This window comes from Nomascus leucogenys, chromosome 18, assembly GCF_006542625.1.
Source record: "Nomascus leucogenys isolate Asia chromosome 18, Asia_NLE_v1, whole genome shotgun sequence".
Taxonomy (NCBI): domain Eukaryota; kingdom Metazoa; phylum Chordata; class Mammalia; order Primates; family Hylobatidae; genus Nomascus; species Nomascus leucogenys.
This window is the reverse complement of record NC_044398.1, coordinates 48,164,296-48,182,087: the sequence shown is the minus strand read 5'-3', so window position 1 is coordinate 48,182,087 and position 17,792 is coordinate 48,164,296.

The window sequence follows — 17,792 nt, the reverse complement described above, 5'->3', positions numbered from 1 at the left end:
ACGGCAGGGTATGTCTCAAGGCTAGGATCTGCCAATTTCAGAGGGAATAAGCACCTCTGCTGAAGTATTGATAGACTCTTCAACATTTCCTTGTGTCACTTTACAAAACAAAAACAATCAACAAATACAATTCCAGAAAGAATGTCAATGTATTGCTTTCTTAGCCTCTTGTGAATTCTAGGCCATTAAAGATATAACTAGAACACTTTGATGCAAAGAAAGCCCAAACTGAGGCAGCTTCTATCCATGTGGCCTGTTACCTCGGAACCTATAATTACTCTGTTTAGCTCTGTGCATTAAATAACAATCACCTGTTATTTGGGGGCATACTGTTTGGTGTATGTATAAAGAAGCACCTGGGTTAAACAATGCCTAGTTTTACAGAGTGGCAGCTCATCCTACACTAGAAAAAGATGACAGATCAGTACTTTGCCATCCTGATGTTGTCCCAGGATGGGAGGAGTCCAGTGATTGTAAAAACAGAAAACTCACACATTTTTATAAACTGCCTCAAGAGATCACAATAATTTAAATTCTCTTGACATGCTAGCTCGTGGTCTAAAATAAGCTCTTAGAAAACAGGGAAAGTTGAGAATAGCACAGCTCTAAAAATAAGAGTATGTCAAGTCCCAAAAGATTGGGAATTTCTAAAATAAATCATTCATTAAAAAGTAATAGCTTGGCTGGGTGCAGTGGCTCATACCTGTAATCCCAGCACTTTGGGAGGCCAAGGTGGGAGGATCACCTGAGGTCAGGAGTTTGAGGTCAGCCTGGCCAACATGACAAAACCCCATATCTACTAAAAATACAAAAATTAACCTGGCACAGTGGCACACACCTGTGATCCCAGCTACACAAGAGGCTGAGGCAGGAGAATCACTTGGACCCAGGAGGTGGAGGTTGCCATGAGCCGAGATTGTATCACTCCAATCCAGCCTGGGCCACAGAGTGAGACACTATCTCAAAAAAATCAAAACAAAATAAAAAAAGTAATAGCTTGATTTGGGAGGCCTATATCAAACAGTGGCTTCTCAAATTTTCCATCATTGACAATTTCCCCTGAGATTTGGGGTACAATGAAGTAGGAAACCTAGTTCTCATGTCTCAGCCTGGTGTCTGATGAAGTACAAAGCTTATGGGGACAGATTTCAGGTAAAGAGATCCCTCTCTGTGCATCCAAAAAGAGCAAAGAAGGTGGACAAGAAAGAAACTGTACAGGAATGCAAGCATTTACGTCCGTCCACGCCCCTTAAAAACATTAAAAGTGCCAACCAGAGTGTTCATTCGTGCTAAAAACTGTGATCAACACTTGAGATGAAAAGCCTTCAAATGTGCATTACATCCATGGGCTGGCACGTATCCATTATTGGTTGAATCTTTCATTTCTCAGCTACTCTCTGATGCCTAAGTGTGAAAAAAGTCAGTATGCCTGAATTGAATTTTTAGATCGCTTTACGTCAATGCACATTTGTTTGTTTTCAAAATCAACACAACAAATGCAACACTAAACACTTTTGGCTGCTCAGTTGTGCAGCCTTGTGCTGTAACAGAATTCGCCCCCTTGTGCTCAGGCAGCTTCGGAATGGAGCCAATGGTACACGTAGAATCATAATTCAATGAAGCAAATAAAATGATGAACTATATCCCTGCCCTCCATTTTCCCTGTAGAAAGAAGTGCCAATGTTTGTACATGCTTCTGTGTGTTTAAATGTGTGTGTGTGTGCACATGTAGACAAGCATTTCCACATAGCTCAGAAACAGATAACAAGACAATCATAAAGAAGGCTGGATACAAAAGCAGTGTACCCATTTTGTCCAGAGTGGCCAGATCAAATTGTAATCCAAAGTTTGTTGTGATTTTGAGGTGAGGTTGCAGTGTGTACTGTGCACAAACTGGAGAAAGCTCTAATCCCTCTGAAAAGCAGCGTGTGGATTGATTGGATTAAATATCAGAAATTTTGTTTCCGATGAGTTCCACAAATCCCATGGATATAGCCTGGAGTGGAAAAAAAAGAAGAAAAAACTAGAAATATGCAAAAGCAAAGAAACCCATAACTTAATACACGTAAAATCCTTCATGACTTCTGAAAAGAATTTCTGCCTAACCAGTGAAACAAGTAGCAGCTGTTCTCACGGAATGAGGGAGAGTTACTCTTCCTCTTTATATCCCTGACCGCGCAACACACCAGGGACTTTCTCTTCATGCTCTGTTGCCCTGAGAAGGATGTCAGCTTGAAAAGCTTCAGCAAATCGATTTAGGGTTTTATAGCCTCCATTCTCGTACTCATTTATTTGTTTGTTCAACTCTGTATTAGTTGTCTCTTTCTTTTTTCATTAATTAATTAAATTTTTTATAGAGACCAGGTCTTGCTGTGTTGCCCAAGCTAGTCTCAAACGCCTGGCCTCAAGCAATCCTCCCACCTCAGCCTCCCAAAGTGCTGGGATTACAGGCATGAGCCACCATGCCCGGCAGTTCTTTCTTTCTATATAGATGCCTCATAAGGGCCATTTGCACTACAAGTATGGGTAAGGGAAAAGACTTAAGAAACTTTATAGCATTTCCTTGAACTCAAGTCAAGGAACGTGACTGCCTATGAACAGTGGAAGATGGAAAAACTGAAAAACTAAAAGCAGAAATGGAAATGTATTCCAATTTCCTCCAGCTTCATTATAGCCAGAAAAATCTGACCCATAAGATTGAAGCCCTAATGTTTGACCATGGACTCCATCAGATTACACAATGGTAGAACTGTGAGTGTATACTTAATGTGTTTCCTATGGGCTGGATGCCAGAAATTCCACTCTTGGCCAGGCACAGTGGCTCACGCCTGTAATCCCAGCACTTTGGGAGGCTGAGGTGGGCAGATCACCTGAGGTCGGGAGTTCGAGACCAGCTGGACCAACACGGAGAAACCCCGTCTCTACTAAAAATACAAAAATTACCCGGGTGTGGTGGCATGCTCCTGTAGTCCCAGCTACTTGGAAGGCTGAAGCAGGAGAATCACTTGAACCCAGGAGGCGGAGGTTGCAGTGAGCCGAGGTCATGCCACTGCACTCCAGCCTGGGACAGAGTGAGACTCCATCTCAAAAAGAAAAAAATAGAAAAAAATTCCACTCTTAGATAATCCAACCAGATAGGCTGCTTCTGACTACACACTGCTTCTGAGGCACTAGACCTTGTTGCACTTGTGTTACCTACACAGCAGGTGGGTTCAGTAGCTTGGTGGGTATCAGCCCAATGACCACAACAAAGGAGGATTTAGCCAGGGGATTTTATTACTTGAAACAAGTAAGGAGAATCCCAGGGATAATTCCCAAAGCAGTGCCTCCCAGAGCTGGGGGCTGGGTCAGGTTTTATAAGCATGGGGTAATGAAGTATGATCTGACTGGATGTTGCAATGAGGTGATGTCAAGTGGCGTGATCTGACTGGATCTTGCTGTGGGGTGACACCAGGGCTCCATCTGATTGGATCCTGGATCCTACCATGCTGTGTCCGCTTCTTAATTCAGTCTCCCGTGCTCTATCTGAGCACTTGGGTTCCCCCTGTGGTTGCACACTTGGTTCATCTGGGCACGCTCAGGTTACAAGACTTGAAGGTCCATGGTAACTGAAAAACAGCTCACAACTTTGTTACATAAAAGTTGAACCATACGGCCGGGCGCGGTAGCTCACTCCTGTAATCCCAGCACTTTGGGAGGCTGAGGCGGGCAGATCACAAGGTCAGGAGATCGAGACCATCCTGGCTAACAAGGTGAAACCCCGTCTCTACTAAAAATACAAAATAAAAAATTAGCCGGGAGTGATGGCGGGCGCCTGTAGTCCCAGCTACTTGAGAAGCTGAGGCAGGAGAATGGCATGAACCCGGGAGGCAGAGCTTGCAGTGAGCTGTGATCACGCCACTGCACTCCAGCCTGGGCGACAGAGAGAGACTCTGTCTCAAAAAAAAAAAAAAAGTTGAACCAGACAAGTCTCATGCAGCTACCCTTATGTCCCAATTTCTCCTGGGTTTAATATTAACCACAGCATTTAAGTTCTATGGGAAAAGACCACACCACACAGGTGTCATGTTAGATCATCTGCACTGGTCTAGTTTATTATTATACTTAACTTCAATTTATATTATAAATTTTTTAGCTGACCAGCTAAGGTTCTCCACGTGGGGAGCAAATGCCTCATTACTCAGAGGTCATTGTGGTCTGAGAAAACCCAATTGCCTTTTTTTCTGAGCTTATTTTCTCTGTGGTCCTCAGTGCTGGACCCTGAAGATACAGATGCTTGTGAGTTACAAGTAACTGAGGAGAGGTCTGGTGTGTGAACAGGACAGAAGAACACCTGCTGTAGATGGGTTCAGGATGTGGAAGGAGGTAAAGTTGTGGCTTGGGTGGTGTGTTAGTTTCTGAAGGCTGCTGTAACAGATTACCATGAACTGGGTGGTTTACATTATGAGAAATTTATTGTATCACAATTCTGGAGTCTCAAAGTTCAAAATCAAAGTGTCAGCAGGACTGATTCCTTCTGGATCCTATGCAGGAGAATCTGTCTCTTCTATCTTCTGGTGGCTATGCAGGAGAATCTGTCCCTTCTATCATCCCTTGGCTCATAGCTGCCTCACTCCAAACACTGTCTCTATAGCCACATGACAACTTCCCTCTGAGCGAGTGTCTTGGTGTCTCTTCTACTTTTCTTACAAGGACACCAGCCATGTTGGATTAAAGGCCACCCTGTGCCAGCACGACCTCATTTTAACTAATTGCATCTGCAAAGAACCAATTTCCCAATAAGGTCACTTACATGGGTATGGGGATTAGGACTCGAACATATCTTTTTGGAGGATGTAATTCTGTCCACAAGAGGTGGCAAGTCAGACTGTCATAAAAGGATCTCTGCATACCAAAATTAGGTACAGGCAGACCTCATTTTATTGCACTTCACCTTATTGCACTTTGCAGGTATTGGATTTTCTACAAATGTAAGGTTTATGGCAATTCCACATCAAGCAAGTCTGTAGGTGCCATTTTTCCAACAGTATATGTTCACTTTGTATCTCTGTGTCACATTTTGGTAATTTTTGCAACTCTTCAAATGCTTTTGTTATTAATATATCTGTTAGGGTAATCTGTGATCAGTGATCTTTGATGTTACTATTGTAATTGCTTGGGGGCAGCACAAATCATGCCCATATAAGACAGAATACTTAATAAATGTCGTGTGTGTTCTGAATGCTCCACTGATTGGCCATTCTCCAGTCTCTCTCCCTCTCCTAGGGTCTTCCTATTCCACGAGACACAAAAATACTGAAATTAGGCCAGTTAATAACCCTGCAATAACCTCTAAGTATTCAGGTAAAAGGAAGAGTTGCATGTCGATCACTTTAAATCAAAAGCTAGAAATGATTAAGCTTAGTGAGGAAGGTACGTCAAAAGCTGTAATAGTATGAAAGCTAGGCCTCTTGATCCAGTTAGCCAAGTTGTGAGTGTCAAGGAAAAGTTATTGAAGGCAATAAAAAGTGCTACTCCAGTGAACAGATAAATGATAAAACAGCCTTACTACCGACATGGAGAAAGTTTGAGTGGTCTAGGTAGAAGATCAAACCAGCCATAGCATTCCCTTAAGCCAGTGCCTAATCCATAGCAAGGCTCTGCCTCGTGTCATTCTGTGAAGGCTGAGACAGATGAGGAAGCTGCAGAAGAAAAGTTGAAAGCTAGCAGAGGTTGGTGCATGAGGTTTAAGAAAAGAAACCATCTCCACAACATGAAAGCGCAAGGTGAAGCAGCAAATCCTGGTGGAGAAGCTGCAGCAAGTTATCCAGAAGATCTAGCTAAGATCATGGATGAAGACAGCTTCACTAAACAACAGAATTTCAGTGTAGATGAAACAGCCTTCTGTGGGAGAAGAAGCCACCTAAGATTTTCATACCTAGAGAGAAGAAGCCACTGCCTAGCGTCAAAGCTTCAAAGGACAGGCTGACTCTCTTAGGGGCTAATGCAGCTGGTGACTTTAAGTTAAAGCCAATGTTTATTGACTGTTCTGAAAATCCTAGAGCCCTTAAGAATTATTCTGAATGTATTCAACCTGAGCTCTATACATGGAACCACAAAGCCTAGGTGACAGCACATCTCTTTACAGCATAGCTTACTGAATATTTTAAGCCCACTGTTGAGACCAGCTGCTTAGAAAAAAAAAAAATTCCTTTGAAAATACTACCATTCATTGACAATGCACCTGGTAGTTACCCAAGAGCTCTGATGGAGATGTACAAGAAGATTAATGTTGTTTTCATGCCTATTAACATCCATTCTGCAGCCCATGGATCAAGAAGACATTTCAACTTTCCAGTCTTACTACTTAAGGAATATATTTTGTAAGGCTATAGCTTAAATTGAAAACCTTCAGGAAACAATTCACCATTCTAGATGCCATTAAGAACATTCGTGATTCATAGGAGGAGGTCAAAATATCCATATTAACAGAAGCTTGGAAGAAGTTGATTCCAACCCTCATGGATGATATTGTAGGGTTCAAGATGTCAGTGGAGGGAGAAACTGCAGATGTAGTGGAAATGGCAAGAGAACTAGAATTAGAAATGGAGCCTGAAGATGTGACTGAATTGCTGCAATCTTATGATAAAACTTGAACAGACGAGGAGTTGCTTCTTATGGATGAGCAAAGAAATTGCTTTCTGAAGATATGGAATCTACTTCTGGTGAAGGTGCTGTGAAAATTGTTGAAATGGCAACAAAGGATTTAGAATATTCCATAAACTTAGTTGATAACACAGTGGCAGGATTTGAGAGGATTAACTTCAATTGTGAAAAGAGTTCTACTGTGGGTAAAATACTATCAAATAGCATTGCATGCTACAGAGAAATCTTTCATGAAAGGAAGAGTCAATCAATGCAACAAATTGCATTGCTGTCTTATTCTAAAAAACTACCACTGCCACCCCAGTCTTCAGCAACCACCACCCTGATCAGTCAGCAGCCATCAGCACTGACACAAAACCCTCTTCCAGCAAAAAGACAACAATTTGTTCATTGAAGGCTCAGATAATCGTTAACATTTTTCAGCAATATTTTTACTTATTTATTTTGTATTATTTATTTATTTTCTTATTTTTTTGAGACAGAGTCCCACTCTGTGGCCCAGGCTGGAGTGCAGTGGTGCAATCTTGGCTCACTGCAACCTCCACCTCCTGGGTTCAAGCAATCCTCATGCCTCAGCCTCTGGAGTAGATGGGATTACGTGCATACTACTACGCCCAGCTAAGTTTTGTATTTTTAGTAGAGATGAGGTTTCACCATGTTGGCCAGGCTGGTCTCAAACTCCTGGCCTCCAACAGTCTGCCTGCCTTGGCCTCCCAAAGTGCTGGGATTATAGGTATGAGCCACCATGCCTGGCTGCAATATTTTAAAATGAAGGTATATACATAGGTTTTTAGACATAATACCATTGCACGCTTAAAAGACAGCAGTGTCATGTGAATATAACTTTTATATGCACTGGAAACAAAGACAATTGTGTTACTAACTTTATTGTGATATCTGTTTTATTGTGGTGGTCTGGAACCAAACCTGCAATATATCAGAAGTATGCCTGTATGATTTTAATATTATTTGGTATTCAACGCAAGGGAGCTGGTAAAAGATGTGTGTGAGACAGAAGGAGAGAAGCAGGGGAACCTAGAGGGAGGCCCTTAGACAGGTATAGCGTGTGTGCTTGGGAACAGTGGCCACAGCTAGGATGCAGAGTCTGATTCAGCCACAGCTCCACTCCTGCTTGCCGCTCTGCAGACAAGAATTCCGTACAGAGCAAACATCAGCGGTGTAGGCCTCATAGCCTGCTCATCTCACTTCCAAGACGTGCAAAGTTTGGACATTCTCAACTCTCCTCTCAGACATACAGTTTCACAGTCTGAGACACGTTGAATTTACAATCAGCTACATTTTTATAATGCACGACCTTAAAAAACACAGAAAAATAACAGAAATATTTTCAACTGGTGAAGCAAGAACTTGACCCAACAAGTAATTCTAGAGTCATAAAAAAATCATGGACAGGAGGAGTCCCCAGAGTTCAGAGGACCCTGCCTTGGGATGTGTGTGACTTCTCCAGGCCATCTGGGACCATAGAAGGGCCTGGGGAGAGAGAGGGCCTATCCCATTGGGGAATCTTGTCATCTGGATCTGAAAGAGCAGTTACACTGGCAGACCTCAGCCTGGAGGAGACCTTGGCTTTTGCAGCAGGAAAGAGGGAATGGTATCCAGCCAGGGCCCTGGGAGAGTGGAGCTTCCACCGAAAATGAATGGACTTGCAGCTGGCGGTGAGGCCGGTGGGCTGGATGCAGAGCTCTAGCAAGGCTGAGGCAGAAGAATTGGGAGAGTGGACATTTTCTTCTCAAGGCCTCCTGTTTCCTCTGCTCTTCTCTGGGGCTGCATTTTATTCAGCATATGCTTCTCCTCAATTTGCTTGGATGGAAACCACCTAAGAAAGACATTTTTAAAAGTCAGGAAATTTCCCAAGGTGGGAAAGCTTCTAGAACCCGGTACTGGCTATCACTGTAGCATTCTGCTGGGGTCCAATTCAAGGGGTAGCGGGTGAGACTAACATCATTATTTGATAGGAAGAACCAAACAGGGCCAAGTGGTGAAATTTAAAACTGGGGCACGCTCTCTTCTTTGCAAGTAATTTCCAGTAGATTCATTCTGCTCTCGCCTGGCCTCTCCCCACCAGCCAGAGATGGGATTCTCTGTTTCTATTTGTCCCTCATCATAAAGCTCATCTATTTTATTTTAAATTGTGTTAAATTTGACTCAGGTAATAGAATTCTGCAGGCCGCTGACTTGTGAGAAAAGTAAGACAGCTGTTTTCATGTGTTAAAAAGAACTTGGATCGACAGTTAATATAATCTACTGTGAGCACTTTTTCCCACTGTGGGTAGATAAGTGTGTTTGGCTGGAGTTGTTGAATCTCTGAGTTTGCAGATATGTATTGATATGCAACAACGCACAGGGAACTAATTGTCCACAGAATAGCTTGACAGCTCAAGTTCAGTGTGGACATTTTCCCTGGGTCAATCACTTTTACAAGGAAAAATGAATCTTAATTTTTCCCCCCTAAGCCAACAGGGACTACCCCTGTGTTCTGTCGAGAAGATGTGGACAGACCCTGTCCGTGAGTGCTCACGTTAACCGAGCAGGGAGCTGAAGTACGTGTTCACCAGTGAGCACCACCATGATCCGGGGCAGCCAGATCAAGAGCTGAGAACTTTCTCCCCGCCAAGGGAGCCAGGGAAGCGGGCGGAATGTCAAGCAGGCCTGTCAGAAGGCTGGCAAGAGGCAGGAAACGCCGGCTGTGCTCTTTGAATTTTCAGAGTGCCCAACGGGAGGGCAAAACCAGAAAAAATAAGCATAAGCTCAAGCTAAGATGAGAAGGATTTCAGCCTGATTCAGTCTGTAATCAAGGACACGACAAACATGGGAACCACATGCCCGTGGAGCAACATTCCTGACAGCATCTATTGAGTGCTTGCTGTGTGCCTTGCTCTAGAGAGCTTTACTTTTCCCTTTTTAAAATGTATAAGTAATCAATAAATTCATAAGCAATCAATAATAACTATTACTTTACTATAATAAAGTAATACGTGAAGTAATATAAAAAGTAAATAAGACTGACTGGGCACAGTGGCTCATGCCTGTAATCACAGCACTTTGGGAGGCTGAGGCGGGTGGATCGCCCAGGAGTTTGAGACCAGCCTGGACAACAGAGTTGAGACTCTAATTCTGTAAAATACAAAAATTAACCAGGTTTGGTGGCCTGCGCCTGTGGTCTCAGCTACTTGGGAGGCTGAGGTGAGAAGATCACTTGAGCCCAGGAATTCAAGGCTGCAGTGAGATATGATGGCACCATTGCACACCAGCCTGGATGTCAGAATGAGACTTTGTCTCAAAAAAAAAAGTAAATTAAAGGTAACAATTAGAATATACAAAAAATAGACAAATACCAGTTATCTTCATTTTAAACATTGCAAATAAAGTTGAAGTATCTCAGACCACACCCTCTCCCACCATACCTAATTTTCCTTTCAAAAAGTGCACAACGCACTAATCAATTTGCCGTGTGTTTTTCCAGACCTTTTTCTTACATGCACACGTGCACACACTTCCCCCACCAGTACATACATCTGGTGGTTAGCATTCTATTTATATGTGATAGATGCTATCACACTATAAATAATATTCTATAATTATTCTTTCATTCCAAAAATATACAACTTGGTGATCTTTCTGTATCAGTGTATATTGATCTACTTTTTGTAAAGTATTCCATAATATGGCTCAAAATAATTCATTCAACTATTCCCTTTTTGTTGATATTTAGGCCGTTTTAAATTTTTCCTATTACAGACAATGCGGAAAGTAGCAACTAATACCTACAGTGCCTTACAGAATCCATTTCTTCCCATGTTTGCCAATACCTGATATTATCACGGGGATCTTTAAGAACAAGGGTGACTGCCTCATCTGTCCTGGGTGATTTGGTCATTTACTTACTGAAAGGCGAAAGAGAAAAAGATCTCTCATTGTCCATAGCAATCCAATGATAATGGGTAAGAGGATTTTACGGAAGGTTTTCCAGAAAGATTACCTGAAATGGACATCTTTTGTTTTTTTTTGGTTTTGTTTTGAGACGGAGTTTCGCTCTCATCACCAGGCTGGGTTTATAGGGTGTGTGCTTGGGAACAGTGGCCGATCTCAGCTCACTGCAACCTCCACTTCCTGGGTTCAAGCGATTCTCCTGCCTCAGACTCCTGTGTAGCTGGGATTACAGGCGCGCCACCATGCCCAGCAAAGTTTTGTATTTCTACTAGAGACAGGGTTTCACCATGTTGGCCAGGCTGGTCTTGAACTCCTGACCTCGGGTGATCCACCTGCCTTGGCCTCCCAGAGTGGGATTACAGGCATGAGCCACCGCGCCCGGCCTGAAATGTACATATTTTTAAAAATTATGTTCTTGCTTTCATTTTGACATGCATATTCACTGGAGGGAGCAGAATTGGCTGCAGGGGTGAGTGGCCTGGTTCAGTTGTAGGTTAATCAAAATTAGTCGGTGCAGGCTTCTTTCCAGGTTATTTTTTCCTAGTACAAATCTGAGTGTGATGAAAAAGCTTTGTTATTTAAGGCCTTTTCCCATGAATTCACAATCGCGGTGTGGGCTGGGCCAAGTGCTAGACGCTGAGGCTAGAGATAAAGGAGACACCAGGGGTCCCTTCAGGGAGTCCACAGCCAGAATCCATTACCTTCCAACATAAACCACAGAGGAACGCACCGTGCATAGTGTCTGCCTTGCTGTGGTGAAACAGTGCCTTCCATTGCAAGCTTTGAGTGCAATTGTAATTATCAAATGCCTGCATTTCTTTTTACCGTGGACGTTATAAATCATTTCACCCCCAAACACATCTTTCTCCCAGTCAGCATCTCTCTGGACCCTGTCCACCCGCATCCCACATCAGATGCCATTTCAGAGCTGCAGTTTGGGGACAGATTGACGGCTGCTGGAGCAGGGACTCCCGCCAGCCCTGAGAACGAGAATAATATAATAATTGAAAACAGAGAGGCTACATTGACTTGTGACCCAGAGGAAACAGATGTATGCACAAAGTGACCAATGACCCTGGGTCACTGCCCTCCTTTAAACTTTAAACTAGCCTCAAGTAAGATAACCATTTTTTTTTCAGCTTTGAAAAATCAAAAGAAAACCAGCTCCCCCTCATTATGCAGATAAATCACAGGCACCAACTTTATAAATGAGCAGATTACCTAAATTGCTACTTGGGTATGCCTCAATTAAATTCACAGGTGGTCAAATCTGGATGTGCTGGAAACAGAGCAATTTATCTATAGATGTTTGCATTTGGCCAAAAATAGAATACGGCATCTTCTCCAGACGCACTTTCCACATTCGTTCTTATTTTCCTAGAGATGAATTGTTTCATCCAGTAGACATTTGTTATCCTTCTCCCAGTCCTCCCCCCCATCCCGTTAAGAAGGACATTTGAGGGGTGAGTAGTTCACTGGGATATTCAGGGGCAGCTGGTGAACTGAATAAGAGAGACACACTTGTCTGCATAAAGTTGACATCTCCAGCCAGCATCTCAATAGCTGCCATTGTTTCCTCTGCCCACTAGGAGCTCATTGTGGATGGATGGGCCTTCCTCCAGGGTCCATAATGAACTCTGGGCAGGTGGAGGTAAAATAAGCCCTGAATGGAACCTATTGCTGCCAAACTCACAGAGCCTTGTATCTGCCAATTGGGACGATACCCATCATAAACTGGAATTGTCCGTTATGGCAGTCTACCCTCGCCAAAGGAGACTGGCTACAAATCAGCAGTTCCTGGCATGGATGACTTTGAAAAACTGACCTAGGATCCAAATGTGGATCGTAAAAATGCTCATAATCTTTAACCTAGGCATTCTCCTACCAGACGTTATCCTAAGAAAGCGAGCTACTTAACTATCTATATAAAAACACATACAAATCTAATGATAAATAAATATGATAAGACTGTCCATTAGGGTTATTTATTTATGCTAAATAAATTCTAAGTGGCATACCAATTGGAATACTGGTAATATTAATTTTTGGACATCCAAAAGATAATAATTCATTCAGTCCTTAAAAATGATATTTTGAGGTATAATTAATATTATAGAAAATGCTTAAGATAAAAAATATTGAATGATAAAAGGTGGTTGTATAATTGTATATTTAATATATTTATGTAATTACTTTGTGTAGATGAATATGTATTCCTACGGCACTCCCCCCAAAATTGGGGTAGTAGAATTGTGAATGCTTCTCTTAAAATATTTTTCTTGGCTGGGCATGGTGGCTCACACCTGTAATCCCAGCAATTTGGGAGGCCGAGGTGGGTAGATCACTTAAGGTCAGGAGTTTGAGACCAGCCTGGCCAACATGGTGAAACCCCGCCTTTACTAAAAATGCAAAAATTAGCCGGGCGTGTTGGTGGGCGCCTGTAGTTCCAGCTACTCAGGAGGCTGAAGCAGGAGAACTGCTTGAACCCGGGAGGCAGAGGTTGCAGTGAACCGAGATCGCACCATTGCACTCCAGCCTGGGCAACAGAGCAAGACTCTGTCTCAAACAAACAAACAAACAAACAAAAAACTTGTATTATGTATTTTGCATTTTCCCAATGAACATATGTGACAGTTAAAAAATAAATGTGGCCGGGTGTGGTGGCTCACGCCTGTAATCCCAGCACCTTTGGGAGGCCGAGGCTGGCAGATCATGGGGTGAGGAGATCAAGACCATCCTGGCTAAAACGGTGAAACCCCGTCTCTACTGAAAATACAAAAAAATTAACCGGGAGTGGTGGCAGGCACATGTAGTCCCAGCTACTCCAGAGGCTGAGGCAGGAGAATGGCATAAACCTGGGGGGGTGGCGGAGCTTGCAGTGAGTGGAGATTGTGCCACTGCACTCCAGCCGGGGTGACGGAACGAGACTCCATCTCAAAAAAAAAAGAAAAATAAATAAATAAATAAATAAATGTGACCAGTTGCAGTGGCTGATGCCTGTAATCCCAGCACTTTGGGAGGCAGAGGCGAGTGGATCACTTGAGGTCAGGAGTTCGAGACCAGCCTGGCCAACATGGTGAAACCTTGTGTCTACTAAAAATACAAAAAATTAGCCAGGAGTGGTGGCACACACCTGTAATCCCAGCTACTTGGGAGACTGAGGCAGGAGAATCACTTGAACCTGGGAGGCAGAGGTTGCAGTGAGCCGAGATTGTGCCACTGCACTCCAGCCTGAGTGACAGACTCTGTCTCAAAAAAATATAAAATAAAATAAAATAAAATAAAATAAAGAGCATTTAAAAATAATTTAGTCTTACAGGTGAAGATTTGCTTTCATCACTCAGCATGCCCTGAAGACATTTACTCAGCTCTTCAATGTATTATTTTAAAAGGTGCAAACCCTGATTGTCTCAAACTAGCCGTAGACTTTGACTCTATCTATAGATAATTCTAGATCTATGGAAGTTAAAATTTCAGTTTACTAATCCCTTAATACTACCTTCAAAACATTTAGCAGTTTCAAATATTCCTCTACCTAGAAAGCCAGCAAATGAAAGCAGCTTGGTTTCCCCAAGTTCAGATATTAAGTATAGCAATCTTGATGGGTAATAGTTTTTAAATGTTTTATTTATGTCCACTTATTTGTATTCCTCACAAAAATACGTGAAAGCCAGCAAGAGGCACATTTCAAAGCATGAAGAGTTGCTTTAATTTAACACAAAATTTGGGGGAATTCCTCTGCAGATTTCTGCAAGCATACGCATGGACTACAGATTATATTTACAGATTATATTAGGTGGTATTCAATTTAATAAATTAATGCATACTTAAAAATTGTCTCTTTCATGTACATTAGTAATTAATTATTTAATGAATATGTAAATTGCAGGCCAACACAGGAAGAAAAATGTAAAAAACAAAAAATGCCTGTAATTTTGGAAGAGAAAGCAAAGTTTTTAAATATATTACCCAAATATTATATGGTTTCTGTTCCTTTTTCTTCTTCTGGTTTTTACCCCTTAAACCTCAGTGTTAAGTTCAGTATGGGGCCTAGGAGACAACATCTTCTGGATTAGGAAGCAAAGCTGGCCTCAACAGAATTAGGAAGAACAAAATTTTCCTTCAGAATCCCTGGTCTATACTATCATTTTCCTATCACTAATGCCTGTGACGCTGCTTCCTTCAGGCTTCTAGTGTCTCCATCACCTCTTTCTCTCAAACCTCATCAAAACACTGTTTTCAAAAATAAAAATAAAAGCAAACAAAGCCATGCAACAAATTCACTTCAAACACAATGGAGGAGAGTAAATTAAGTCAAGAACCAAGAAGCAACCAATGAATAGAAAAGTTTCAAGAGCCATGGGGAAGGGGAAGGATAGAAGGTAGGCAATGGCTCCCCTACAACTGCAATGCATGGGTAATTGCCAGTGGGTCCTTCCTGCCCACTGCACAGGCAAAATCGATTCACTGAGACCCCAGCATTGCAGTAGAGAAAGAGTTTAATTGATGCAAGGCTGGCCCATGCGAGATAATTGAGGTTATCTCTCAAAGCAGTCTTCCTAAAGGCTCAGAGGTCAGGGGTTTTATGGGCGATTTGGTGGGCAGGGGACTAGGAAATGGGTGCTGATTGGTTGTGAATGAAATTATAGGAGTGTGGGGCCACAAGACCAGTTGAGTCATGAGTCATGAGTCTGGGTAGGGTCAGTCTGAGAAATATCTCCAAAAACCAATCTTCAGTTTTTCAATAGCAATGTTATCTATAGGCGCAACTGGGGAAATCACAAACCTTGTGACTCCTGGCTACGGGACTTCTGAGCAGTAAGGGATTATAGAAACTATACTTACATTTATCATGCCCTTCCCATAACCCTATTCTCATGCTCTCTTATTAGACTCACAAAGGTGGTTTTCAGTCCCTAAACAAAGAGGGCATTAATTTTAGGGAGAGACTATTATCATCTTTTCCTTCAAGTTAAACTATAAACTAAACTTCTCTCAAAGTTAGCTTGGCCTATGCCCAGGAATGATCAAGGAGAGCTTGGAGGTCAGAAACAAGATGGTGTCAGCTATGTCAGATTTCTCTTACTACCATAATCTTGCAAAGGTGGTTTCATGTGGGCATAGTCCCAGTGTGACCTGAGGGAGTACCAGTCCCAAGCAGTGAAGTGAAACTGAAGGTGCTTGGGCTTCCACACCAGGCAGCCCTGGTTTAAGTCTCTTGGGACCTTGGAGCAATTAAGCAATTTGAGCTTCTGTTTCCTCATCTGAAAAATGGGAAGACTAAGTAGGATCCTGTCACTAAAGGCCCCAGCCCAGGGTCTGACACATAAGTGCTCAAAATGGCTAGTATCATGACAGACATGACAGTTATGTTCAAATTTGCAATAGCAAAAGGAATAAAGGGGGATTTTCTCTATTCCACTTTCATGATGGAAAGTGAATTCCAAGCCTGAGGTAAGTACTTTGAAAATGAAGAGAAAATGAATACTTTTGTGTCTGCAAATAATCCTTTCTTGCTACAAGAAAGCTGTATCTATTGATAAAATAAAAAGGATGCATATCCTTTACTTTTTAAGGGAATGGCTCAAACACCACCAATACTCAAAACAAAAATGCAAAATTAAAACAACAGGATCACGTTTGCTCAATATCTGACACTGCTATCTAACCTTAGGTTTTTGAGCACTTTGAACCACAACCATTGGTTTTCTTTTACCATTTTTTTAAAATCTCACAGGATGTGGCCTTACTGTCTTCTGAAGACCCACAGCTTTCTTTGTGCATGAATTATGACAACTGTCACATTCTGCCTTGACTTCAGGATAATGTATCTTTGTATTTCTGCTTCTGACCCCTCATGCTGACCACTTTTTTTTTTAATTTTTGTTTTTTGAGATGAGGTCTTGCTCTGTGGCCCAGGCTGGAGTGCAGTGGTGCAATTATGGCTCACTGCAGCCTCAAACTCCAGGGCTCAAGTGATCCTCCTGCCTCAGCCTCTCGAGTAGCTGGGACTCCAGGTGTGTGCCACCATGACTTGCTATTTTTTTTTTATTTGTATCTTATAGAGATGGGGGTATCATTCTGTTACCCAGGCTGGAGTGCAGTGGTGTGATCACGACTCACTGTAGCCTTGACCTCCTGGGCTCAAGTGATCTTCTCACTTCAGCCTCCCAAGTAGCTGGGACTACAGGTCCACACCACCATGCCTTTTGGCTATTTTTTTTTTTTTAACTTTTATAGAAACAAAGTCTTGCTGTGTTACCCAGGCTGGTCTTCAACTCCTGGGCTCAAGTGATCCCCACCTGGCCTCAGCCATCTTTCTGAGTGACATCCTCATCCACATCACCCCACCAGACTCGGATTACCTTTGTCCTTGGTCTATGACTTTAACCAGGTTTTGGTCCTAAAATCTTCCATACCTGGGAGGGGCTTGGTGCTCACTGAGAAGGGAAGAGAAGACAAAAGAAGTGTGAAGAGTGGATATCTGAGATGTAACATTTTTCCCAGTTATAAGTTATAAACCTAAAAATAAAACACATTTAAGCGTTCTGATTGTTAGAGCTGTAAAAGATGACTTTGTTACGGATTGCCCTGAATTTCATTTACACCAGGTGATACCAGAACCTTCTGTTTCATTCCATTCCTTCCTTTACTCAGAACCTTTATGTAAAGGAAAAATCAAACTGTTTTTTCTCTCTGCTTTCACACTCAACATAGAACACTTCTGCAACGAGATATGTGTGTGTGGTTTTTGTTTTTGTTTTTCAAATACACCAAGCAATTCTCCAGCAGACACCAACTGGGTGTCCTATAATTCAATTCAATTCTGTCACTGGGTCTGACAATAGCTCCAGGTAGTGACTTGAGGGCTCAGCCCCACAAGGCTGCCCTCACTTCAGACACCAATGGCGAATCACAGGTTGCAGCTTGTGCTTTTGATTAACTGGCTATAAACCGGGGTCTCATGACTCCATCCCTTTGGACTGGATAATTTGCTAGCGAGACGGAGCAGGGACCCCTCTTAGGGGCCTGCCAGAAGTCTTGAGTCTATAAGGGAATTTCCAAGCACCTAGGGCCAGTGGCTAACACCTGTAATCTCAGCAATTTGGGAGGCCAAGGCGGGTGGATCACTTGAACCCAGGAGTTTACAATCAGCCTGGCCAACATGGCGAAACCTCATCTCTATGAAAAATACA